Raw genomic sequence first — 27,340 nt, 5'->3', positions numbered from 1 at the left:
CTTTACAACTAGGTTCTCTACTGCTCCCAGCCCTTCTCAGCTTGGCAAACCTAAAATACAGTTCTGTTTCTTGTGTGTCATTAAAGCAGCTGAACAACCGTAGTTTTTCCAGCCCATGCTCACCCATATTGCTTGCTCAGAAAGTGAGAATGAATAAATCATTTTTTTAAAACGATGGAGGATGGACAGTGTCCTATTTCCTTGATTACAGGAATCAGCCAGGAAACAAGTCTTTTCTCGGTGGTCTTTTTCTCAGCTTTCCTGAAAGAGGAGTTAAGATCCCAACCCAAAGTGGGGAGAGCAGGGTCTCTCAGTCCCCAGCTGGGAGGGTTTTAAACACAGTGTAATCCGAGTGCCTGTGAGGGCACCAGAGGCCATTTTCTTGTTCTGCTTGGAACGTAAACCTAGATGTGGTTTAGGGCAGCAGTTGTGAGAAATGAATTCATACTGTGCTGTGGTAACTCTAGGAATTCATGGTGAGGGACAGGTAGTCTACCCTGTGCATGTGAAACTCAGTCTTTTTTAGGAGATAGACTACAATCTGAGGCTAGAAGTGAGCAGGGGGAAAAAAAATCAATTGAAGAGCAAGGGGACCAGGGAGATGGGCGGAGAAAGATTTTGACTTGGACATTGGACAGTGTTATTGTGAGTTCAGACTGAAGACTGAAATGTGAGCCCAAAGGAGACATCTCGGGCTGAAGGGACATCTCAGTGTTTCAGGCCCTGGCAGTATGGGTGGTGGCCCCGCCTTAGTGGGAAAAAGCCTATCAAATGGGGCATTGGGGTGGGGACGGAAGATCTCTTTCTTTGTTGTTGGGCAAAGGTTGGAAAGCAAGGTTGAAAACTTGGTGAGTTTGGGTACATTTCTGAAGGGTTTTAAGTGGGATGCAACACACTGTGGTTTGTGTTTAAACCTTTGCAGCAACTGCGCAGCCAGTGGGAGCAGTGGGAGGGGCCAGAATGAAATGATGGGAGAGTTGGAGAAGCTCCCTAAGGTGGCAAGCGAGGTGTTCATTTTTGTGGATTGTAGCTAGTAGAGTGAAGCTGCATTTTGGTTTTGTGTTCTTATTTTCTTCTACTGCAGCTGATGTTAATTCCAAAGGTACTCAATGTCTTGGAGTAGGTACTAAGTAAACTTTTCTGCCAGAGGCAAATCCTAATAACCTTGCATTCCTGCTGGGGGACAGCCTTGTCATCCAACCGGGTGCAAACTTTGCCTTCACCTTTACCAAGTCGTGGTCAGGGGAGCAGCGTGGGTTCAGTTCTGGGATTTGTTCTTTTATTAAGCTGGTTTTGCAGCCGCCAGAACCTGGGGGAGGGGTTAGTGAGAGTGAGGAGGGGTAAAAATTAAAATTCAATGACAGATATTTGTGGAGCACTTCCTGTTGCCAGTCCAGTGTTTCGCATTTCTGCAAATGTAATGCTGCTTTAAAAGCTGTGCCCTGGTGTCCTGGGGGGCCTAGGAGTGTACTTTGTAGTAGAAGACTTCATTCATGCTGAAGGCTCTGTATTCTGAGCCCTAGCACTACAAAACAAAAAACAGCCAAAGTTGTGCATGCCTGTCATTCCAACACTCTGGGAGGCTGAGACAGGAGGATCTTCACTTCAACCCGGCCTGGGCAATTTAGTGCGTTTTCCAGGTCAGTCTCAGCTACATAGTGAGACCCTGTCTCAAAAAACAAAAACAAAAACAAAAAAACCAAACAGAAAAAACCCCAAAAAACTGGATGTGGTATTGCACACCTGTGATCTCAGCAGAAGGATTATTGGGAGTTCAAGGCCTGAACTGCTTAGTGAGAATCTGTCTTAAAAAGAAAAAACAAAAGACAAAATATTTTTTGTTTTGTTTTGTTTTTTGAGACAGGGTCTCACTATGTAGTTGAGACTGACCTGGAACTCACTATGTAGCTCAGGCTGGTCTCGAACTCACAGTGATCCTCCTGCCTCAGGCCTCAGCCCAAGGATTACAGGTGTACACCACCACACCTGGCTGATGTAGTTGAGACTGACCTGGAACTCACTATGTAGCTCAGGCTGGTCTCGAACTCACAGTGATCCTCCTGCCTCAGCCTCCCGAGTGCTGGGATTACAGGCATGCGCCACGATGTCCGGCCGACAAGAACAAAAATTTAAAAAGGGCATGTAACTCAGTATGAAAGCCGTGCGTTCACTCCCCACTAACACATACACACACACACACACACACACACACACACACACAACGGTGTTCTGGTCTTATCATCCATTATTCCTCTTTTTCAGATAAGAAATTCAAAGTTCCATTTCCGTTATGTATTCCACAAAAAAGTATTATGCACTTCCTAGGTACCAGGCACAGTGCCAAGTATGTCCAGTAATAAAAGGAATAAGGTATTTTCCCCCCATGGAGCTTGCAGTCAGTGGTGATGCCAGCGGAGGAGAGGGAATTAGAGAAGTGAGGGCTGGATGCACTTGCCCGCTCTACTTAGCATCAACACATTCATACATTTCTATGTTCAGTGACCATTTCTCCACCTTCCTCAAGTACAAAGCAATGGAAACAAACCCCCCACTGACCTGGATTTTCCCCCACCTTCATAGAAAATCTAGAACTGCTACTGTTTATCGTCAGGTATGAGAGATAGACATTAAACAAATAGTTGATCAAAGGATGATTTAATTACAGTTAACTTCAGTAGTACCTGCAGGGTGAAAAGGAGGGACACGGCCTGGGGCTTGGAAAGTTTCCCTGGAGCTCAGAGCTGCAGCCTAGATTTACCCAAGCCCAGTTTACTTCCGAGGTGGAAGTTTTAGAAGCAGGACACAGCCTCAGGGAGCACTACAGAGACTGGTAAGGCCCTCCTGATTCCAGTAAAGGAGGGGTGTCAAAACCAGGTGTTAAAGCTCTGGTCCACGCTCCCTCTGTAGCTTTGTGGTTCAATGTGTTCAGCTGTTTCAGCTTCAAGGACTGCAGAGCTTGAAACACTGGTCTGCAGATGCTGGCCGTGGCTGCAGTGTTAATGCTACCTTCCCAATGTCCAGAGAAAAGTTACTTAAACTATGTGCCTCAGTTTCACCATCTATAATACCAAGGCCTGAGTGAAGCTTGACCAGGGTCATGCACATACGGCCCTTAGATAGAAATACTGCCTGGTATATCATCCAGGGACGTGGCTAGCACTAGATGATTGATTATTCAATATATCCAGTTGTTATGAGGCAAAGAATGAGAATTTTTAAGAGGAGCCTATTTATATGTGCATGTCAAAAACTCAGAGAAATGCAGCATAAAATACAAAAACAGGCTGTGAGGTAGAGCCCGGTGGTAGAGTCCTTGCTTAGCATGTGTGAGATACTGGGCTAAACCTCTGACACCACACACACACACACACACACACACACACACACACACATACACACATGGAAATGAAATACACAAAGTTCTCTAAATTAATTTTAAAAATTAAAGCAAGTATACTGCAGCCGTCATTGCTAATATAGTACAATTTTTGCCAGGCCAAAGTTATATTTTCAGTTATGTGGCTGAATAATAGTTGGCCAAAGGGTTGATTTAACCCTAACCAATGCAGATACTTGAATATCAGTGGAAGCAGAGTGATTCAGTGCTCAAAGTTCTGTACTGTTGCTTCTCTTGTATCAGTATGGGAGGCAGGGTGTTAAGCCCTTGTTGACTTCACATAATTTTTTCTTTGGTGGGGAGGGTATCTGGGATTGAACAGAGGAAGTACACCCTGACACCTTTCAATTTTTACTTTGAGACAGGGTCTTATTACGTTGGTCAGGCTGGACTCAAACTTGGGATCCTCCTGCCTCAGCCTCCCAAGTGCTGGGATGACAGGTGTGCACCACCATGTCTGGTTACACAGTTTTTAATCTCTCCAAGCTTCCACTGCAAAAATGAGATACACATTGCATCATCTTCAGAGGGCTGCAGGGCGTACTAAATGGTTTTCAAGTAACTGAGCTCAGAGCCAGCTGCACAGCTATTTCCATGGTACCCTACTTTTGTGTAACAGAAATTTTAAAATTTTAACTGGGTTGTGGATACAGATCACTGGGCTCCTCTTCCTACCCCTTCCTCTTGTAAGAGCATTGAAATGTGATATAAAAGAAGCATTCTTGAAGACCTCACATAATTCAAGCGTACCCTCACTGGTATAATGTGAAGTTATATTTGAGTTGTATTAGCTTTGATAACAGAATCAGGATTTTTATGGGTATATTTTTATGGCATGGTTCAGATTTGCATTAGTTTAAATTCACATAAAATACGAGGGAAAAAGTACGGCATGGTGGCACACACCTATAATCCCAGCACTTGGGAGGCTGAGGCAGGAGGATTGCTTGGGAGCTTGAGGCCAGCCTGGGCTACATAGTGAGTTCAAGGTCAGCCTGAATTACAAAGCAATACTCGGTCTCAAAAGCAAATGAACAAGGGCGGGGAATTTAGCTCTGTGGTTCTGCCACCTCCCACGAAAGCGCAAGGACCTGAGTTCGAAACCCAGTACGGGGGTGGGGTGGGGGAGAGAACAAACACATAAATAATAAAACCCAACCCAGCTAGGAATAATGCCTTCAGGGGTTACGTTCTAGGTAGGTACCTACCATGCCAGACCTTGAGCCCTTCTGCCGCTTGGCCTAATGAGAGGAGCGCACGACAAACACTAAATATCCAAATAGTGAGAATTTCAAATATTGATCAAATCCACGAAGGAAATAACAAAGAGGCAGAGACAGGGGAAAGGAGCCTTCCAGAAGGCTGAGGAGAAGAAGCCCAGAAAAAGGAAGGAGGGCATTCTAAGTGCACAGGCCCTGGGCAGCCACAAGGTGCTTTCCCAGCCTGGGGCTGCGGTGGCACACTGCTGCTTGAGGGTACTCTGTCCTCTTCTAGCAGGCTTAGTCGGGACTCTGGAATAGACAGCCAAGTGCACCAGCCTCGGGCCCCAGGGACAACCCTGTAACCATCTTGGCCTGACTACCCCTGCTGAGGGACCCTGGGAAGGCGGGTCCTGGTTTTTCCAAACCTGTTTCTAAAGCTGGGCGTGGTGGCGCACACCTGTAATGCCAGCACTCGGGAGGCTGAGGCAGGAGGATCGCTGTGAGTTCGAGACCAGCCTGGGCTACACAGTGAGTTCCTGGTCAGTCTCAACTACATAGTGAGACCCTGCCTCAAAAAAACAAAAACAAAAAAAACAAAACAAAACCTGTTTCTATAGTACCATGTATAAATTGCTTCAACTGGGCATGACTTTTTTCTTTTCATAAGTACTCTTTTTATTGAAGTGTATCGCATAAGTTGAACCATATGAGATTGCCAGCATTCATCCACTTTTTTTGGGGGGGTACCGGGGATTGAACTTGGGACCTTGTGCTTTTAACCACTTTTTTTGTACAAAAATGTCAATTTTGAGCCAGGTGTGGTGGCACATGCCTGTAATCCCAGCACTGAGGAGACTGAGGCAGGAGGGCTCGAAGTTCAAGGCCAGTTTGAACTATGTAGTGAGACTGTCTGGAAAAAAAAATAGGCCACTTTTTATATGAACAAAGTGAACTCACCTGTGGTACCAAAATCCAGGTCAAAAAGTAAAACGTTACCGGCTGTGGTTCAGGATATACTTCCCTAGAATGTGACTGTAGGGGACTAGGCTATTCTACCCCAAAATATACTTCTTTGGCACATTTTGAGCTTATTCTTCAGAGAAACTCCACACACCGGGGTAATGTGCAAAGCTGACCTTTTCTAGAGAAATTTACATCTAGAAAGGAAACCTACATTAATAAGAGTTTCTGTATAAAAAAGAAGGCTGCTCCTGACAACTTCTGTTGCTGGAGAATTGATCTGCATAGCAAAGTGTCCTTGTTCACCAAACCCCAGGTCCCTATTCCTTTTTTCATTTTTAATTTTGTATGTATGTATGTATTCATTTTGGAAACAGAGTCTTACTACATAGCCCAGGCTAGCTTTGAACTCCCTGTGATCCTCCTGCCTCAGCCTCTGGAGTGCTGAGATAACAGGTTCCACCACACCCCCCTATTCCTTTCTGAGGCCTAGGGTGCTATGTAAACTTTTTTTCAATCATCAGGCAGTCTCCAAGTATCATTTTATGGAACTCCTACATGTACATCTATAATTAAGTTTTTCTCCCTTTTAGGTCTTAAGTTTTGTTGTTGTTGTTTTGTGGTACTGGGGATCGAACTCAGGCCCCTGTGCTTGTGAGGCAGGTGCCTGAACCACTGAGCTAAATCCCTGGCCCACGTCTTAAATTTTTAATCTGTTTTGTGTCAATTTAATTTCTAGCTCATCCAAAAAGCCTGGAAAATGGAGAGAAGACTTTTTGCTTCCTCATCCTAGCATTGTTGAAGCCCCATTTATGCCTTTCCAGTCCCTTACCAACCTCCTCACTCATACCCAACTAACAAAGATAACCGCACTCTTGACTTTTCGTGCTGCTGGTTATCTTTCTATATATGGGGTTATGCAGAGTGTACTTTGTGTGTGTGAAAGAGAGATTTACCCTTTTTCTTGCATGTAGTTGTAGTTTTATTTGTATTGCTATATAATATTCCAATGTGGGATATACTGTATTATATTTATCCGTTCTGCTGTTACTGGACATTTAGATTGTTTTCTGTGTTGCTTTTTAAAGAATATTATTTCTAAGCCGGAAATGGTGGTGCATTCTTGTAATCCCAGCCCTCAGGAGGCTGAGGCAGGAGGATCGCCATGAGTTTGAGGCCAGCCTGGGCTACAGAGTGAGTTCAAGGCCAGTCTGCACTAGAGACCCTGTCTCAAAAAAAAAAAAAAAAAAAAAAAGTAACTAAATAAACAGCTTCCGGGACTGGAAGTGGAGCTCAGTAGGAGAGCACTTGTCTGGCATGAGCAGAAAGCCTTGCACCACTCCTATATGTGGGTTTTGTCGAAAACATGCTTGGATGTGGTAGGATTAATATCAAGGACTGATTCAGCTTCAGTAGGAATTTCCCAGCAGCTGTCCACAATGACCTTGCCAATTCCTGCTCTCTGCAGTGCATTATCAGTGCCTCTTCGCCGGAGCTCTTGGGTCAGGTCACGTGCAAAGAATGAATCCGGGGAAGCGGAAGGAAGGGTGGATGACATCACGCAGGAATGAGCTCAGTGTGTGCAGTGGTCAAGAGCACAGATCTTTGGTCCAGCGAGGCCTGGATTCAAGTCTCCCGACCTTCTGCTTCTTTGACCTTGGGAGGGTCCCCACCTTGTCCCCAAGCCTAAGGCCATTCATCTGTAGCACAGTGTACGTCTAGTTCTTATTCCGCAGGGTCCTCGCTCCCTACCATGTCCGAGACACGTTTAGGGGACCCCTGCCAGGCTCTGTTCCGGGCACTGAGAAGCCGGGATGAGCTTAGCCCCTGGAATGTGTGTTCACAGAGGGAACACGGTTGAGGACTATGCGAACACATAGTTGAGATAGTTTCGGACAGTGATATATCATGTGCTCTTGAGGAATAAAACAAGGGACTGTGACTGAGCGGTGGGAAGCTCAGGGTGGTGGTGACTGAGCCTACGGACACCCGGTCACAAATGACAAGAAGGCGCAGCCGCCAGCGGACCTGAAGGAGGTGCTCCCCAGGCGCAGGGGTGAGCTGTGCAAGAGCCCTGCGGTGGCATCGCGCTGGGTGGGTGTGGAACAGGACTTCCAGTCCTAGAAGCTGTTTGTTAATTTATTTACCTTTGTTTGTTTTGAGACAGGGTCTCTCTAGTCCAGACTGGCCCTTCTGGAGCCCCCTGACTGAGGGTTACAGCAGAAACAGGCAGTGGCCTATAAAATTTAGTCAGTAGCTTGTGTTTTCTTTTATGATCCATGGAAAGTCTTTGGAAGGTTTTAAGCGGAGGACTGTGCTGCTACTGCTTTTAGAGTTGTTACTGATGCCCTTAAAGAACCCAAAAATCTTCATCCCCGTTGAGGATCAGGAAACCAAGGCAGAGAGCCATTACCGTCCACGTGCAAAGTCAATCAACCCAAGGAACAGGATGTAGGTTTGGATAACAGGAGGAAATGCTTTTGGTCTATCTCCCAAATGGGAGTTTGAAGGCAGAGGGTTTTCTCAGTGCTTAGCAATTATCTGGAATACACCAGACTCTGTTCCAGCAGCCCCGCTTTGCCCAGACGAGCAGAGTTCAGTTAGCCTGAAGCCGTTGGCTGTGGCCCTGGCCACCGCTTGCCCCTTGGACAGGTTCTTTGTTCTGAGGTTCTGGGGCCGGGAACTCCTGCATGCCGGGCATGTGCGCTCCCCCAGCCACCCCTCGTGGTGGATCATCCCATCTGTCTGCCTTTGCTCCGAATCTGATGGGCCAGGAGTAGGGAGCGACTCCCTGCGCCCACCGGATTTGCGAGAGACCTGAGAGACCTGACCGTCTGCCTTCCCTGACTCGGGGGCTCGACCGCCTGTTCTCGCCTTACTGAGAGCCAGCGGGGACTCCGCGCACCTGTAATTCCAGCGCTTGAAGGCTGAGGCTGATGATCTTCAGGAGTTTGAGGCCAGCCTGAGCCACAGTGAGTTTAAGGCCCATCTAAACTACGTGGCGAGACCCTGTTAAAAATAAAAATAAAAAGAGCCCAGGGAATGTTGTATTTTCAGGAGAGGTCTTCAACAGAAGTGTCCTTTGATTCTTTTGGACAGAGAAATGGGGAGTGGATAACTTCTAAATGAATTAGTGCAAGTGGCACACCAAACCCAAGTTCAAGCCGTGCCTCGGCAACTTAGCAAGACCCTGTCTCAGAATTTCAAAAAATAAAATAAAATAAAAGGGAGTGGGAATAGAGTTCAGTACGAAGGCCCTGAGTTCAACCCCAGTAGGGGGCTAGGGAAGAGAAAAAAATGTATTCCTACATCCATCGGCATGTATTTATTTATTTTTAAGACAGGGTCCGGCTATGTAGCTCAGGCTTGCCTGGAGCTCACAGTGTAGCAGCCCAGGCTGGCCTCGAATTTGAGGCAATCCTCTTATCTCAGCCTCTGGAATGCTGGAATTACAGGCGTACACCACCAAGGCCAGCTCTCTAATTTGAATTTTAAAAGCTCCTCTGAAGCTGAGCACAGTGGCACATGCCTGTGATCCCAGCACTTGGGAGGCAAGAAGATTTGCCACATGCTTGAGTCTAGCCTGAGCCTGGGCTACACCGAGAGCTCAAGACCGGCCTGAACTACATAGCAAGGTGTGGCGGCACGGCCTGTAACCCCGAGACTTGGGAGGCTGAAGGAGGAGGATCGCTGTGAATTCCAGGCCAGGCTGGGCTGTAGCTCATCCGGCAGCCCAGTGTGAAACATGGACTGGAGAAGCCTGGGGTGGATTTTGGTAACTGTCCACCCCTACCTTGCTCTTGGGTTCCAGTAGTGACAATAATGGAGCCTTGTGTTTTCTAGTTCCAGGCTATTGCACCAGCTCTGCAGTTCCTCTGCAAGTAGTTCCTTTATCAAACTCTCCTCAGGTGACTGGCTTTCTTCTGTGTGACTGAAGGGAGACATCACATTGGCTGGATGAGCAGGGGGAACATTTAGCAGTCATTCTGTAAGCATAGTTTATTTAGTTAGCTTGTAAGTGAGGCGGGTGGCCTGAAGAAGAAAAGACGGTGGTGGTGGGGTTTGAACCCAGGCTGAACTTCCTCAGGATGCGTGGAGTGTAGCTTACTAAGCTTCTGAGTTCTGAGGAATTTAAAACACAAAATAACCAGCTTTTCTCTAAAATTCCAGTTTCCAAGCCAAGCGTGGTGGTACACACCTGTAATCCTAGCACTCGGGAGGCTGAGTCGGGAGGATCGCTGGGAGTTCCAGCCTGGACTACACAGTGAGTTCCAGGTCAGTCTCAACTACATAGTGAGACCCTGTCTCAAAAAACCAAAAACATAAAAATAAAATAAAATAAAATTCCAGTTTCCTTTAAACTGTATGTTGAAGAACTAGGTTAGAGAGCCTGCCTTCCAATTGGTCATTTTACATCCACAGAGCCACCGGTGACAGGTGGTCACTAAACAGATGAGCCGTCTCTGTGCTCTGCTTATGTACTGAGTAGCTCCGGAGGGAGAAGCCGTGCTGCCACCCACTCAGGACCCTCCCGGAAGGCCAGGAGCTAGTCTCACTTCCAGGAAAACTCCTAACCTCCTCCTTTGCTTCAAGACTTCCCTCCTTGATGTTGCGAGACCACAAACTTATCCATCTGACATCTAACAGGCTGGGAGTTGTTTTTCCCTTCACAATTTAACCTAATTCCACTATTTTACTTGTAGTGTTCCTATATTGCTGGATTTTATTTTCTCACAAGTCAGAAAGATTTTGCCTTTTCAATGAAGAGTCAGCCCTACATTTCATATGGCTTGCGTGCTTGCTTTCTTTTGTGTTTTTGAGACAGTCTTTCCATGTGTATGCATGTATGTAGTCCAGGCTGGTTTTGAGATGATTCTCCTGCCTCGGCCTCCCACAGGCCTGTTTCACCATGCCCAGCTTCTTGTGTTATTTTAAGTAATGAAAATACCCAACTTAGATTTCCATCTTCCTTTCCTTTTTTTTTTTTTTCTTTTTGGTTTTTTGAGACAGGGTCTCACTATGTAGTTGAGCCTGACCTGGAACTCACCATGTAGCCCAGGCTGGTGTCAAACTCGCAGCGATCCTCCTGCCTCAGCCTCCCAGTGCTGGGATTACAGGTGTGAACCACCATGGCCGGCCTTCCTTTCCTTTTTTAAAGACTTGTTTCATAGCCAAGCATATGGTCTTTCTTGGTACATATCCAAGTGCTCTTCAAAAGATTGTACATTTTGCTGGTTTGGGATAGAAGATACAATAAATGGCACCTAGGTAAAGTTAGTTGAGCATTGTTCCTATCTTCTGTATTGGTTTGGGTTCTCTAGAGAAACAGAATCAATAGAAAAAATTACAAATCCAAGCAAGAGGATTTATCAGGCTTACAGGCTGGAGGTAGGAGGATCTTCAACAGCTGTCTGTATGGGGATCTGGAGGCTGCAGTAGCCCAGCAGTAAAACGAGCCTCGAAATGAGGCCTCAAGGATCATTGCTAGTCTGAGACTGGGCCTAGAAGCTCCTTGGAGATGTCTTACTTTCAATTTGTCCCTTCTGGTTTGCAGCGCGGGGCCTCACGCGTGCCAGGCAAGGGCTTCATCACTTTACCACGGAGCTAGTACGTTTCCAGCTCTGGAGTGTCTAATTGATCTGTATTTGTCTCACACCCTCTGCAGTTTCACTATAATATATCTAGGTGTGCATTTATTTTTTCTTTATTCTTCTTGGATTTCTAGACCTAGATTTTGATGTCTGAGAGCAATTTAGAAAAATTCTCAGCAGGCCCAACAGTAGTGTAAAACTAGTGAGGAATCCAGGGTATAAAACGTGAGAGGTGCTCATTGAGGTTCTGTGGAGGTAGGGTTGACCTGTATCTGGATTAAATTATACCCCTTAATTGTATCTCACTCACCTCCCTCAAGTCTCTACTGGTTCTCCCCAAATACCTTCTCTTTTCTGTTTCCTTTATTGTCTTCTGTAAACACAATGAACAATGAAATAAGTACTAACCCATCTCATTCCATTGCCCAGTGTCTAGTATGTCACTCTTCATTTTCTTTCTTTTTGGTACCGGGGATTGAACTCCAGACCTTGCACTTGCCAGACAGGCGCTGTGCCACTGAGCTACATCCCTGAGCCTAGGGCCTTTACAATGAGCTATGTCCCCAGCTCTGTGTGTGTGTGTGTGTGTGTGTGTGTGTGTGTGTGTGTGTGTGTGTGTGTTTAATTTCCTGAGACTTAGTCGTAATTCAGGCTGGCCTTGAGCTCTATGTAGCCCAAGCTGGCCTCAAACTCTGGGCGATCCTCCTGTCTCAGTCTCTGGAATGCTGGAGTTATCGGTATTCCACCATGCCTGGCCTTAGCCCTTTTTATTTTTATTGATTGGTTAATCGATTAAATGAGACAGGGCCTCTCTCTAAATTGCTAAATTGACCAGGCTGGGTTAGAATTTGCAATTCTGCCTCAGCTCTCAGAGTGCTGGGAGTGTAGGTGCCTGCCGCCATACGTGGCTATGTAATCTGCCTTTAAAAAATGTCAAATCTTCTCCTTAACAAAGCAGGCTGGGGATTTGGTTCAGTGGTTCTTCTGCCTGCCTTGCAAGTGCAAGGACCCAAGTTTGATCCCTGGTACCCCCCGCCAAGAAAATCAGCTTTTTTCCAACTTGGCTTGGTTGTTTTTGTACTTTTATATTTCAGCCTCATGTTTATTTTTTGAAATATAAATACCTAGTTGTGTTCTGTACTTCATAATTTCTGTTACCTCATCACTTGCTGGGGCTGGGGCTGGGGCTCAGTGGCAGAGTGCTTATCTAGCTCTGGGTGCAGGTCCAGCACCATTTAAAAAAGTCTGTCATAATTTTGTGGGTCTAAACATGCTGCCTGTTGTTTCTGCAGGCTCTCGCTCATGGTCCCTTCTTTCCTTGTGTGTTTTGATTATTTTTAACTTTGGGCTCAATTTGGCTTGGATTGAAATTGCAGCGTTTGGAGAGGATTTGTGTTGGTTCTTACAATTTGCTAGGATTTATTCCAATCAGGAGCTCATTAAATTACATTTTCTGCTTGAGAGTTTTCAAACCACCTAGGGTACAGATATCATGAATCAGAGTACCAAATTCTGGGAAGGCTAGTAAGTAGTTTTCAGGGGAGATTTTTTTTTTTTTCCCTCGACCAGTATCAAGGTTTATCAAACAAATTTCCTTGATATTCCTTCTGTGGCATGGGTTTAATTCTCATTCACGGAGAGAATAATACATTATGGACACTTTGTTCTTCTGTTTCTTCCTCAACTCTTCTTTCTTTAAGTTTTCAGTACTGGGAATTGAACCTGGTGCCTCACACATTCTGAGCAAGCACTCTACCGCTGGGCTGTGTTCCCACTCCAGACCTCATAGCCTATATTCATCAAAATAAAGCTTTAAGTCATCAAATTTTGGCAGAAACCCTTAGCTCAAATCTTCCATGCCACTTATATTCCAGAATTCCTCTTTTCATTTATTTTTGGGCCTCTGCATAATCCTTTTCTTTCCGTGTGTGTGTGTGTGTGTGTGTGTGTGTGTGTGTGTGTGTGTGTGTGTGTTTTCGTTTTGTTTATTGGCATGGTCAGCAATTCATTTTTTGGGGGGGAAATTGTTCGTTTTATTCAATACTTTGGATGTTTTCACTGGAACTTTATCCAGGGTTCTTCGGCCACCATGCTGTCAGAAGCTAAACCAATCCCTTTACGTGTTCAGAGAGATGAGAAAGTAACATGAGGTCCTATTAGGAGTATAAGTCTAGATCATACGGGGTTCAAATCCACATTTAATTCTTAAAGAACTTATGATACAGGTGCCATTGTTAGCATCATTTTATCTGTCAGGACACATGGTTCAAACCATCAGATGAAACCAGAGACCAAATCCAAGTGATGGTGACCAGGCCTGCTGTCTACCTCCTGAAGAGCCCAGGCAAGTAGAGCCTAAAGATTGCATACCTGCCTGTGTACAAATGTTCAGAAGTGTTTAATCTGTGGGGAGAAACAAGCTAAAAGAAGTCACAGGACAACAGACACAGTGTCATGGAGAGCACAGAAGCTCCCTGATTGGCTCTGGGGAGGAAAGAGAAGGGAGAACGAATTTGATGGCCACAGTTTCTAGTACACCCTAGGTGGATGTTGCTCATAGGTGTAAGGAGGTCAGGAAAAAGCTGGGCTTGTGTTTGGTTTCTTATTTTTTTGTTTTTTTGAGACAGGGTCTCACTATACAGTTGAGACTGACCTGGAACTCACTGTGTAGCCCAGGCTGGTCTCGAACTCCCAGCGATCCTCCTGCCTCAGCCTCCCCAGTGCTGGGATTACAGGCGTGTGCCCCCACGCCTGGCTTCTTTGTGTTTGGTTTCTTTTGTTTCCTCCTTTCTAAAACAAAGTGGTTTGGGCCAACCTTCATGATTCTATAGTTCTGGACTGCTTCAGATTGAAGGATGAACCAGACGTGGTGAACAAGGGCAGAGTGAATTTTCTAAGTGGCCACTGGAAGCAGAGCTGGAGAGAGAGGGACAGCTCCTCCTCGGTGTGTGGACTTGGAACCCGTGTGGGATATCAGGTGGGGAGCGCAGTGGAAGCTCTGGAGGTGGATGGGTGAGGAGACCGGGCTGTGGAAGTGACGACCGTTCTGGTGATGTGTGGCTGTGCTGGGCCTGGCGTGACTGTGCCACAGACTAGGAGGCTCAAACAGCGGAAATTTGGTGTTTTCTTCCGAGACCTTGCTCAGCTTGTTGCTGACCTCTTCGTCTGCACGTGGCCTTCTCTCTAGCTGTGTCTAATTCTCTCTCTTTTTTCCCCGTTAAGTTTATCGGTACATTTAAAGCAAACAATACAGTTACATTCATCATTGGGATCTTGTACCTTTACATGACAGGTCTTGGTTCTCATTTTTTCCCCATTCCCCTGCCCTCCCTTCATCTGCGCCACCCCTCCCTATTTACAAAGACTTTGTTTCCATTTTTACTTGTACCTTTACATGACAGGTCTTGGTTCTCATTTTTTCCCCATTCCCCTGCCCTCCCTTCATCTGCTTCACCCTTCCCTATTTACAAAGACTTTGTTTCCATTTTTACCTTTTTTCACGTTTTCTCTTGTTATAAAGACATAGTTAGATTAAGGCCCACTCTAGTGACTTGGTTTTATCTTTTTTTTGGGGGGGGAGGTTGAGACAGAGTCTCAGTATGTAGTACAGGCTGGCCTTGACCTCCACAGCAGTCCTCCTGTCTCAGCCTCCTGAGTGCTGGGATTACAGGAATGCGCCTCCACACTCAGTTTGTAATTACCTCTTTAAAGTCCCTATCTCCAAATATGGTCAAATTCTGAGGTACAAAATTAACATATAATTTACTTTTTTAGTATTGAACGTACATCCCCGGCTTTTTTTTCTTTTTCTTTTCGTACCTGGGATCGAACTCGGGACCTTCCACTTTTGCATCAGGCGGCGGCACCACTGAGTTAAATCCCTGGCCCTCCAGCTTTTTATTTTGCTAAATTGGCCAGGCTGGCCTGAAACTTGTGTTCCTCCTGCCTCGGCCCTCTGAGTAGGCGGGATTATAGCTGTGTGCCACTGCACCTGGCTTCAGCAGGAGCAATTCCGAGGAGCAAGTTAAGCCCTTATGAGGGGATGAGAAGTGGGGGCTGAGAAGCACGACAGGAGGGTGACCGAAGAGTGCAGTCACTCAGAGGCCACAGCAGGAGACAGGCGCTGGGAAGGTGAGCCCGAGTGTTCAGTGTGGAGGTTGGTGAAAGTGGGAGTGGAGGAAAAGTCACCTGGCCTAGCACGGAGGCCCCTGTGGGAGATGTTTCAGCAGAGATGGGGGCAACATGCTAAGGGAATAAGGGCTGAGCCAGACACTAAGCTCCCAGTTCCCCTTTCTGCTGCAGCAGAATTTCATCGCTCAGTCTCCAGGCCCTGGGTTTCTGCACTGAGCATATCTCTAACCCTTTTTAATTTTTTATTTGGAGGTAGGGTCTCACCAAATTGCTAGGGTTGCTGTCTTAGTCACTTTCCTTGTTGCTGGAAGAAATACCTGATACAAATCGGGTGTGGTGGTGCACACCTGTAATCCCAGCCCTCGGGAGGCTGAGACAGGAGGATCGCTGTGAGTCCGAGACCAGCCTGGGCTCCATCGTGAGTTCCAGGGCAAACTCAACTACATAGTGAGACCCTGTCTCAAATAAACAAAAACAAAAACAAAGTAAATACCTCACACAGGCCCAGGGATTTAGCTCAGTGGTTCTGCTGCCTGCCTTGCAAGCACAAGATCCTCAGTTTGGTCCCCAGTACCAAAAAAAAGAAAAAGAAATACCTGACACCTGCATCTTAAAGGAGAGGTTCATTTTGGCTCATGGTTTTAGCAGACTGAGTCCACACTGGGCAGGTTTCAAGGCAGAAATGACGTGGCAGGAGGGCCTGGGCCGAAAACACTTGCTCACATCATTGTGGCCAGGAAGCACAGAGAAGGGAGGATTCTGGGAGGAACATATGCCCTTCTGGGTCATGTTCCAGAGAACTGCCTCTTGGGCCCGGGGATTTAGCTCAGGGGTACCGCTGCCTGCCTCGCAAGAGCAAGGTCCTGAGTTTGATCCCCAGTACCCCCCCCCAAAAAAAAAAACCAACAGAGAACTGCCTCTTCCCACCGGGGCCTACTTCCCAACAGCATGCTCAGCAGTGGATTCATCATCAATCCACTGATGAGTAAAACACCTCCATGATTCAGTCACTTCTACAAGCCCCGTCTCTGAACATGTGAGGCTTCTGGGGATCATTTTTTATCTAAACCAAACAATTGCCCAGGTTGAGCTCAAACTAGTGATCTTCCTGCCTCAGCTTCCCAAACTGTTGGCATTATAGGCATGTACTGTCACACTTGTCTCTCCTCAGATAGTCTATGGTCTTGCACTTTAGGTTTCTCTTTAGAAACTCTGAGGTAAGGCCTGCACTCTAGGACTCTGACCATTACTCATCTTATGTGACCAGGTCTTGAGAATAAACTAGGGAAAATACAGTATCTTTTCTCTTAGAAGGAGGAAGAAAGGAGGAAGCAAAAGAGGGAGAAGGAAAAAAAAAGATAAAAAACGATGGTTATTGTGGTACACAATGCCAGCTACTCAAAAGGCAGAGGCAAGAGGATTGCTTGAGCCAGGAGTTCAAGACCAGCCTGGGCAGCATACCAAGATCCAGTGTGGAAAGAGAGACAGGAAGAAAGGGAGGGAAGGAAAAAAGGAAAGGAAGACAGATAAAAGCCAAACCCAAACACGTTGCCACAGCTATAAAGAGAGCAGGGGGGCTCACAGCTCAGTGGCAGGGCACCTGCCTTAGGGAGCCCTGGGTGTGACAGTGAGGTAGGACAGGCCATTACAATCTTTTTGTAATTTTCCTGTCTTCCCAAGAAAGGAAGAGGTTATTCATTTCTTAAAAAGTACATTTCTCCTGGGGATGTGGCTCAGAGGTAGAGCACATGCTTAGCGTGGCCATTCCCAGCACCAAAAATAAATACATAAATAAATAACTACCTCATCCAGCACGCACTCTGAAGTGAGCGCTGTGCTGGGCCAGGAGACATAAGTGAAGCAGATATCAAATATTTATCGACTGCTTATGCAACGTCATGTTCTGTGTTAAGCACTCAGCGTACATCCTGCTCTCAAGGCCAGTCTAAGGCAGGGGCCATTTGTGGGTGTGGCTTTTTTGACAGAGGGACGGAGCCAGCTGAAGCTCTGATGGTGTGGTACCTGGCTGCAGGTCCCCCGGTGATCAGTGAGCAGCCTGGACACAGCCAGGGCCCCTGCCCTCGGCTCCTGAGGCTTCTCCTCCCGGTACTGTCAGTGGCTGGGTGAGTCAGGACGAGCTGGCAACATGCAGGCCCGGTTCTTGCATCCCATCCTGTCCTTGGCCTAAGAAAGGACACTGTGTAGGGACGGATGTGGGCTTGGATAATAGCGCCAGCGTCACTGCCGATGAGAAGCCCGTGTTCACTTCCTCCTGGCCACCACCTGAAGCTGGTCGCAGCTCCTGTCCTTGTTAGCACAGTTACAGCCCTCTCAGCGCCACTGAAAACAGCTGGGTTTGTCTCAAGGCCCAAATACGCATTTCCTTCCTTCCCCGGGGCTTCCTCGGGCTACCCAAGAATACAGCCTGTTTCTGAAATTCTCTTCCGAGCTACCCAGGATTTCCCTTGCGCTTCCAGAGAAAAGGAGAAGACTGCTGTCGTGAGCTCCTGTTGGACAAGATCACAAGGAAGTAGCCCAGCGACCTCTTTCTTCTATTTTGAGCTTAGGAGGAAGGGGGCCTTGCTGCCTGTCCTTGAGTCAGCGGCCCCGGAACTGAACACTGTCCAGATGGTGGGTCAGGAGGAGGGACCAAAAACTGAAGAGTTTTCCTGTCTAATCCAGCAGTCAGAAGCCTTGAAGACTTAAGGGGTCCACAGAGATCACTGCAATATTCTAGTAGGAGCAACCTAACTGCCCATCTGCAGGGGGCTGATGAAATCACCAAGGACAGACCTCTCCCTGGGGACTGAGATTGCCACGAAACGGTGTGTGGCGGCCCTAGCGGGTGTGGCTCTAGGGAAGCACTCAAGTCAACAGTGCACGCGTGGGTACGTGCTTCTGCAGAAGGAGTGGATTTCTAGGAATGTGCACGAGACTGCCGACTGGCTACTTCTGGAGAGTAGCAATGAGGTTTGAGTGGGGAGTAAGACTTTCACTTGTCCTTTTTACATCTTTTGCACCTTAAACTGTTTTTTAAGCAATGAGCATGTGTTGCTTTGACAATAAGGCGACAATGGTAAAGTAGGACAAAGAAAGACTTAAGAAGGTTCCCAAACCAAGGGCACTGTGCTGAGGGCAGGAGGAATGACAAAGCGGGGCCAGAGATGATGGAACTCCGCCCTAGTGGCGCACAGGCAGGAACTGGCAGGGCATTGCTCTCTGTAAGGCCAGCTCAGTGACAGAAGAACACAAAGCCAAGACCGAAGTTCATCTCCAAGGAGAGGGACCAGACTGTTCTCACAGCAGATAGCGTGTAGTGAGTATTGGGCTGTGTCTCAGAGCAGTGTGTAACCTGCCTTACCCAGCGTGAGCCTGTGTAATCTGCACAACCACCTGATGAGGCAGCCCTGTCTCTGTGCCAGTTGATAGATGAGCACCTGAGGCTCAGAGGAATTAATTGCTTGCCCAGGCGCACTCACAAATACACACAACTGCCCACCTACCAACACTGGGTATTTGTAGGCCTGGGATTTAACCCAGGTGGCTGTTTCTGGAGGCAGCTTTCCTGTCACTTGCCGAATGCTACCGAATGTGTGTGTGTGTGTGTGTGTGTGTGTGTGTGTGTGTGTGTGTGTGTTTGGAACCCTTACTAAGGTGCTGCTAAGTGGCAGGACAGGACATCCTTCCATGTTTACCACGTGGGAACACCCAGGCCAGAAGGAGGAAGACAATGCTAACCTGTGTAGACTGGAGAGTGTCTTGGATAGGGTGCAGCATCGGGATTTGCGATAAGCACTGTTTGGATTTTAAAGTTGGGGAGATCAGCAAGGCCTAAAGTTGTCAGTGAAGGTGTCTCAGAGGAGGGAAGATTTACATCAGATCTGGAAAGATGGAGTGATTCAGGGAGAGGTGAGAACATTCCAGAGGAGAGAATGCGCAAGGTCTGTGTTCGGTCTGCTGTACTCTCCGAGACGCTGAATCATCTTGCTTGGCCAGAGCGAGTTGTGTATATGCAATAGGAGGTGGGTGAGTATAGGGAAAGAAAACAGATGGTGTTAGAAGTAATTGTGAAGGCTGAAAACTGGCAGAGGAGTTACAGTTTAGTGGGAAAGGAAATGAACCTCAGAAGGTGTTTCAGGCAGTGAACAGAAAGGATGAAAGTGGCACTTCCAAGAGACTGATCTGACAGGTCGAGGAGACTTGGAATGAAGGGAGGAGCCGTGTGAAATCCTGTGCACAGCACGAGGTGATGAAGGTCCAGTAGGGGACAGCAAGAGGAGCACGGGAGAGGACTGTCTGTGAACCTTGCTGTGAAGGAAGATGAGGCCACAGGACTCGACACTGAACAAAGATAGACCAGAAAGGAGAGGGTCAGGGATAGCAAATTCCAGACCTTCAAGTCACGTGTCCAAAGAAGAATGCCTACGCCTAGGATCAGGAACGGAGAGGGAAGGTTCCGGTCTGCTATTGGAGGTGGGGTGCGGAGGGACAACATAGATAATGAATTGAATTTGCAGTCCAAACCTCCCTTACTCCAAAGTGGTAAAGACGACCTAGGTTTGTTTTTTTTTTTTCCCTCTGTCAGTTTTCTTCATAGTATAATGCATAGAACTTGCTTTATCTGGAGCAGTCCACTCAATCAGCAACTCCTTGTGTTTTTCTTGGTGCTGATGATTGCACGCTAGGCCAGTGCTCTACATTCAACCACTCTTTACTAAGGTGTCTTTTCTTATGGCTTGGGTGTTGAAAAAACAGCAGTGAGCAGAGCAGAACTGATACCTCTCCTCACAGGAAATGGGTATCAAACAAGAAATCATTGTGCCATGGTGACACACGCCTATCATCCCAGTACTCAGGAGACTGAGGCAGGAGGAATGCCGTGAGTTCGAGGCCAGCCTGCATTACATAGTGAGTTCGAGGCCAGCCTGGACTGAATAATGAGACCCTGCCTCAAACAACCACACACATAAAAAGAAAAATATTGTAAGAGTTCTTTCTATCAAGGTAGCATTTATCTTTCCTCCAGAGCAATCCTTTTCTCTAATCCAAATTCTGAAACTGGGGCCGGGGATTTAGCTCAGTGGTGCTGCCGCCTGCCTCACAAGCACAAAGTCCCGAGTTCAATCCCTGGCACCCTCCCCGCAAAAGGCCCCAAATCTGAAACTGGTGAGGACATTTTTACTTTATTATAGATTATATCTTTTTGCAGGGAGTGTAACAGGTATTGAACTCAGGACCATACCAAGTAGGTGTGGTGCCACTGAGTTACATCCCTGACCCAGATTAGATCTTTTAATTTAAAAAATCATGACTATTTTTGGCCTACAAATATTTTCAGAATGGCACCATGGCTGTGTATTCCCAGCCCTCATGCTTGAAATCTAGCAGAAGACACATAAAGGCAATGAGGTAATGATAATATGGTCTCACTAATGTAACAAGAAGCCAAGTGCTGGGTGTTGTGGGAACTCCTAGGCAAAATACTTGCCCAGCCTTATAGGGGTAGATGGCTCAGCAGGGACATTTCCCTGATGAAAATAATGACCTGATTTTTCTCATAAGTGTTAGCTACACAGAGGTGGGGTGGGGGCAGAGATAAATGTTCCATGCAAATGTAGCTTGTAGTTCAAAGATCCGGACCCTGGAGAGAATTAGGTTCATGGGGAAGCAGAGATTGTGGTGTCAGGGATTGATTTGGAACCTGGGATTTTATACCTAGCAAAATGATCAAAATGCAATGAATGCCAGGTGTTCAGATGTGTATACCCGTAGTCCCAGCTACTTAGAAGGCTGAAGCAGGGGGATCACTTGAGTACAGAGTTCAAGGCTAACCTGGATGACATAGTGAAACTCCACCTCAAAAAGAATCAATAAAAAATTCATTCATTAAAATGGAGGAAAAGCTGGGCATGGTGGCACACGCCTGTAATCCCAGCACTCAGGAGGCTGAGGCAGGAGGATTGCTGTGAGTTCGAGACCAGCTGGGCTACACAGTGAGTTCCAGGTCAGTCGTCTCAAGTACATAGTGAGACCCTGTCTCAGAAAACCAAAAAAGAAAAAAAAAAGTGAAGGAAAAATAAGAGTAGGGCTATTTTCAAATATGCAAGGTCTAAAAACTTTACCTCTTGTGCATCTCTTTCCAGGTACCTAGTGGAGGACTTGTACCAAGAAAACCGAGGAGCAAATCAAGAGTGTGGACCCCATGAGAATAACTAGTGAGCTCAGGTACATGGGGAGGGGCAACCAGAGGGCTGCATAGCTTGGACTTCAGTACAATGCCATTTCCTTCCTTCCGGCCTGCCTCCCTCCCTCCCTTCCTTCCTGCCTTCCTTCCTTGGGCTAGGGTGGGTTGCTAGGGATCATACCTAGGGCCTCACACCTGCTTGCTGAGCACTCTACCTACCGCTGAGCTACATCCTTAGGTATAATGTCAAAATTACTGAAAGTAACACTATAATAATATTCTAAAATCAAGATTTTATTTTTCTTCCATTTTTGAATCACAGGGGCCCTTTTGAACAATATTGTGATTGCCTTCAACCATAAACAGTAGTTTCATTCCTTTTTTATATATTTTTTATTCCTTTGAAAAGCGTTCTATTGCTTTTAAAAATTCTAGAAGCCACTGTATTATGGAAATGGAAAGATGTATACAACTACAGATGCACCTTGATTAGTGATGTCTACATCACTGTAAAGAAAGTTGAGCGTGCGTGATACGTACCTAACCTACCCAGTACCACAGCGTAGCAACACGTGTGGCTGACTAGGAGCCACCTTTGTCACTGCTGCCCACGTGATTGTATGGCATACTGCTAGCCTGGAAAAAAAGGACCAAAATTCAAAATACATTTCAGTTGCTTTTATACTCTCTTACAATTGGAAAATCATAAGTCAAACCATTGTAATTGGGGCCATCTCTACTACTTAAGCAGATTTGTTCCATTTGCCAGGACACCATAGAAGTCTGAGGTTAAGAAAAAAAAAAAATGTCTGTGTGACAGGGTCTTACTGTGTAAGCTCAGGCTGGTCTCGAACTCATGAGCTTTATTGCTTTAAGCCTCCTGAGTGCTGGGGGATTAGGAGCATGCGCCACTATGCCTGTCAGGAGATAACAGGAATTTTAAGGCTTTTGTAGGTGGCCGCAGGAGTGGCTTGCAGGTGATAAGGGGCCCCTGTGGAATTTCAGCAACACTTTGTTGAGTGTTCCCTCCTAAGCCGCAGAGGTGACCCTTGGAAGAGCATTTCCACAGAGCAAGCGGCCCTGTTGCCATGTGAGACACCAGGGTGTGCCAGCCAGTAAACTTTAAAATGCCATCATCGGTGGGTGGGGGGACACAGTATGCAAGTGCTTCTGCCAAACTTTGCCACGGCTGGACTAAGGCAGCGTGTGTGCGTGTCACGTGCCCGAGTTCTCTCGGAGGGCTGGAAGGTATTTATGGCCATGTTATGTTGTAGCAAGTCATAGTTGAGGCCAGAGCAGGGATCCAGATGTTCCCTAAGTCTGAAGCCAGAGAGAATCTTTTATTTATGGTTTCAGCAAATAGACATCTTTCTTCCAAAATCTATATTTTGAGTATATTGATAAAAGGTCTGCGCACTCTAACCAGGTTGCATGTTATTGATATAGGGGGAAGAGCTATAACTCCCAGACCTGCCAGATACCTGCAACGTGAGTTCATGTGCTCTAAAATCAAAGAATGAATTCTAGGAACGATGGAGGTTAAGAGTATAAAAATTTTATTAAGGGAAAGAAAGCTTCTGTCTAAGAGAGACAGAAGGGGAACCGGAAAGTGGGTTGCCCGCTCACCCACTTTTCAGAGATGTTTTAAATAGCAAAGCCAGTGGTGAGGCGGGTACAAAGTGGGACAAAACTGTAAGAGCCAATGAAAAATTACAAGGTGGGCATGAGGTGGGGCAAAACCATGACCAACCAATAAGATGACAAGTACAGCCACCCAGGTAGTATTGATTAAATGGAGTCAAATGGGGGAGCAAGTCTGATAGCAAGTGTGTATAAGGATTTTCAGTAAGGATGGGGGTCAGGGATATTTCCTGGAAAGGCTGGGTTAAAGCCTTGCCCCCCCCAGGTGATGGACACCTACTTAGAATATCAATCACTGCTCTTTATCCTCTGGAGAAGCACAAAGATATAGTAGTTTCTCTCCTTTTACAATGCTGGCCTGTGGTGACAATGTGTCTTGATTGTCCTCCACGTTGGCTCCTTGCTGTGTTGGCTCCTTGAGGGCGGCCCTGTCTGACTGCCCACAAGATATCTAATTAACTTACCTACCTGCAATATCAAGATGTTACCGGTTTTGCTGGTCGTAAAAAAGGGCATTTTCCAGTTCCCCATCAACTAGAAAAAAATCCCTCCCCGCCCTCTCTGACCATCCCTCCCTCAAAGCAGCAAGTTTTAAATAGAGCTGCTCTAAAGCTGTTGGCCGGTCACCTGGAAAATTCCTTTTGCTTTGTTATGCTGTGAATGGCCCATCAGTTTAAACCTCTGCTTCCCAGAAACTTTTCTTTTCCTAACTAGATTGGAGAAAAAGGGAGCAGAGGTTAGAAAGAAAAGAAATTTGGGGGGGGAAAAAAAGGATTGTCATTTAAGGGTTTGAGGATGATTCAAAGGTAGCCAATCCCTGGGTGGAAGGAAGGAAGGAAGGAATTTCTTCTGCGTGGATCTATCTGTGCAGCTGGCAGCACACTGACATATACGAAATGATTTTAGGCAATGGTGAAGGTATTCCTTTTGGTTGTTTTGTTTTTGTTTTTTTGAGACAGGGTCTCACTGTGTAAGTTGAGACTGACCTGGAACTCACTGTGTAGCCCAATGAAGGTATTCCTTTATTCTCCCCCCTCCTTTTTCTCCATTTTCCCCCAGTACTAAGATTGAACCTGGGGTGATCTACCACTGAGCTACACCCCTAGCCCTTTTTGTTTTTTATTTTGAGATATGTAGTTTTACTAAATTGCTCGGGTTGGTTTTGAACTTGAGATACTCCTGAGCAGCTTGGATTACAGGTGTGTGCCACTACACCCAGGGAAGGTGACAATTTTTGAATGAGGTAATAGCTCAGCCATGTGAGATTTTGGCAAACAGAAGTCTTCTGAAAGACGGATAATCTCAGGGGCCCTAGGGTGGTCGGTGAGTCAATACCCTGGAGCTACCCCTCAGTCACGTTCTGTATTCTCACTTGCTTGGTAAAGTCAGCACCTTTGGAGAATCTTGTGTTGTTAGTTACAAAACTGGCAATTAGATTTACCGTCTGGCCCAGATACATAAAGGGCTAAAGACTTTTTCTGTATTAGCTCATTTAATTCTCACTAGCAACTCTACACGCTAAGGACTATTACTGTGTCCCATTTTAGAGAAGAGCAAACAGGAGTAGAGAAGGTGATGGAATAGGAAGTCCCACCTGGCTTCTCTGTCTTCTTAGCGCATGCTCTGAACCATGGCACGATACAAAGGCCTAAGAAAACATCCATAAGAGGAAGCGCAGAACGCAAACAGTTGCTTTCTAGGGCCAGAAGTTTCACCTTTCTGAGTCCCCGGGGGACTCTTCTGGTGGGAGATGGACGTGCAACTGCACTGAGAGGACCCTGCCTCTCGTCCTAGGGATTTCTGGACTCATGTTCTGACCACCAAGCACTGTTGTCTCTCTTCGGGGCTTGCACTGTCAGATTTCATTTCTCAGCTTCCAGAACAGCACGCAGACACAAAGGGAAGTCAGAAGCCCCTGAGCACCTGCCACGCCCACCGTCCACATCCACCGCCAACCCTGCCGAGTGGCACCTGTGACATTTTCCCACATGAGTTTTGTGGTCTCTAATCTCAGTTGGAGCCAGCAGCTCTCAAATCAGTCTTCTAGGATCCAGAAATGCGTCGTGATACTCTCGGAGTGGTGGAGAGACCTCTGACCAGGTCAGAGATTCCCACAGCAGCAGCAGGCAGAGGAGAAAGGGGACGTTGGTGTAATGCTGGAAACTCCGAAAAGGTGACACAGCCAGGGGTCCACCCATCCTGGGAGGGTTCTGTTGGTTCTCCTTTCAATATTTACGCTATCCTTTGTAAAGTCACCTTTAAATAATTCACATGTGACTGCTGACTGCAATTTAGATACTAAATACTGTGGAGATAAATGCAGAGGAAGTAAAAAGTATACCACAGAACAACACCCTTTTCTGTGTTCTCCTGCCAAGGATCTGCCCAGTTGCCACTATTGAATTTGAGTCTTTGAGTGGTTCTGATGGATGTATGTGTGTGCGGTGCATGCTTGCAGGTATACGTGCACTTGAATAGCAGTGAGAAGATCCTGTTCTGACCCTTACACATCGTGAGCATCTCTCGGACTCACACAGCCCTCTTCTTTTTCACGGCAGTGTGGTATTTCACCAGAAGCTGGGACCATCTTCCTTTTCTTCTAATCTCTGCTTTCATAGATCTTTCCTTGCCTAGGGAACCATCCCAGGCTACCCTTACATTTTTGGGTCTTGCCTCAGGGAATGCACAAATGGGAAGGTAGTCAAGGTATGGAAGGCCAGGAGAGGGCCCCACATGGGAGAGCTAGAAGGCGGAGGAGCATGTTCTGTGCTGGCCACTCCCAAGGTACATAGAAGTTCTCTCTCTTCCTCGTGCTACCAGTTGGTTTCTCCTTCTGGCTGAAGCAACACCTCAGATTTATGGGAATCATCCCTGAAATGGCCAAGAGGATCATGGGGAGGGAAATTAAAGTCTGTCTCCTTAGTGCGAGACCATCATTTGGAATTTGTACTCTGGGCATCCAGGCTGGTCCGCTGCCTCCGTACACGATGTAGGAACCATCCTGGCTTACAGTACCTTGCACTCCTGTCTTGGTAGCTGCTCTCTTTGTTTACCAACCTCATCAGGTAGAGATTTGCTCCTTGTCACCAGAAAGACACCCAGTTTAGAGGATACACACATGAGACTGCTTATCAGTTGTCCGCCCTTGAGCAAATTGCACAACCTCTCTGGGTCTGTTTCCTTATCTGCAAAATGGAAATAATAACACCTATCTGACTTGGCAGAGGTTTTCCTTGTAGCTTAGATGAAATATGTATGTTGCCTGCTTGGGGCGTTGTGTGGTGGACACAGAGCACTCAGCGCCTTCTGCATGGCTCTTAATCCTGTCTACAAGCTAAACTTGCTCCTTCTGGAGCTGTCCCAGATGTTAGCGCCTCGGCCTGTGGCAGGGATTCTGAGATGCTTGATCTCAGGTGGGTCGGGATAGTTCTACTTTGCACCTGGACCGAGAACTACTAAACGTGGTTGTGTTCCCATTTTCCAGGTAGGAAGCATGGAGACTTAGGTCTGAGTCAGAGCAGGGCTCTCTCCTGAAAGCCAAACTCCCAGGCTTGCCCTGTGGGGACGTTTGGCTCCAGGATGGCTTTTGGTGGCCTTTAGGCTCCTTGGGGCACCTCCAGCTTGCAGGCTCTTTGCTGACAACGGAGTTCTTCCGGCACTGGGGCCTTTCACCCTTAGGTCTCAGCTCTGCTGCTCCTCTGATTAGTTCTGGATTAGGATCCTTTTATCACAGCGTTTCTAGAGCTGAAATATTCCTGTAATTTCACTTATTTTTGAAGATCTAAGTCGCCCCTGGGGTCAGGGACGGTGTCCGTCTTGTTGCTGCTAGGGGTGGGGGAAGAGTGGTGACCAGCACTTAGTAAAAAGTACTCATTAAATGACTGAATGAACGAAATCCCAGGAGGGCAGTTGAATATTTATTTTTTATTTTTCTGGTCCTCACCATCTGATTCTCATTACTCCTACAGCTCGGGAAGTCTGCCTTGGCGTTTTATAAACCTCGTGTGCGTACTCGACATTTTAACCATAAATCCACAGTTTGGGGGGCTGGAAAATTCGAGGGGAAGGAGGGGGATTAAAAACTACTCGGAGGTCCGAAGTCCAGGCGGCGCAGCCCTGGCGTCGGGGAGGGAAGGGACTCTCCTGGCGGGTATCGGCGGGAGATGGCCCCGGGTTGCGACATCTTCAGAGGGGTGGCCGCCACCGCTGTCCCCCGGCGACCTGGGCGCGGGGG

The 27,340-nt window shown here is 46.8% G+C and overlaps 1 long non-coding RNA gene across 1 annotated transcript in view; it reads left to right on the top strand.

Moving 5' to 3' along the window:
• The window catches only part of LOC104855117, a 42,436-nt gene that overhangs the window by 1,683 nt on the left and 13,413 nt on the right, over window positions 1–27,340 (top strand). Inside the window, exon 2 of the long non-coding RNA XR_778328.2 lies at window positions 21,425–21,506. This is a non-coding gene — a long non-coding RNA (uncharacterized LOC104855117). The remainder of the gene's footprint in view (window positions 1–21,424; window positions 21,507–27,340) is intronic.

This window comes from Fukomys damarensis, unplaced genomic scaffold (assembly GCF_012274545.1).
Source record: "Fukomys damarensis isolate Sample0158 unplaced genomic scaffold, DMR_v1.0_HiC HiC_scaffold_3, whole genome shotgun sequence".
Lineage (NCBI taxonomy): Eukaryota > Metazoa > Chordata > Mammalia > Rodentia > Bathyergidae > Fukomys > Fukomys damarensis.
The sequence above is the reverse complement of the archived record's forward strand: the minus strand, read 5'-3'. Positions and strand labels throughout refer to the sequence as shown.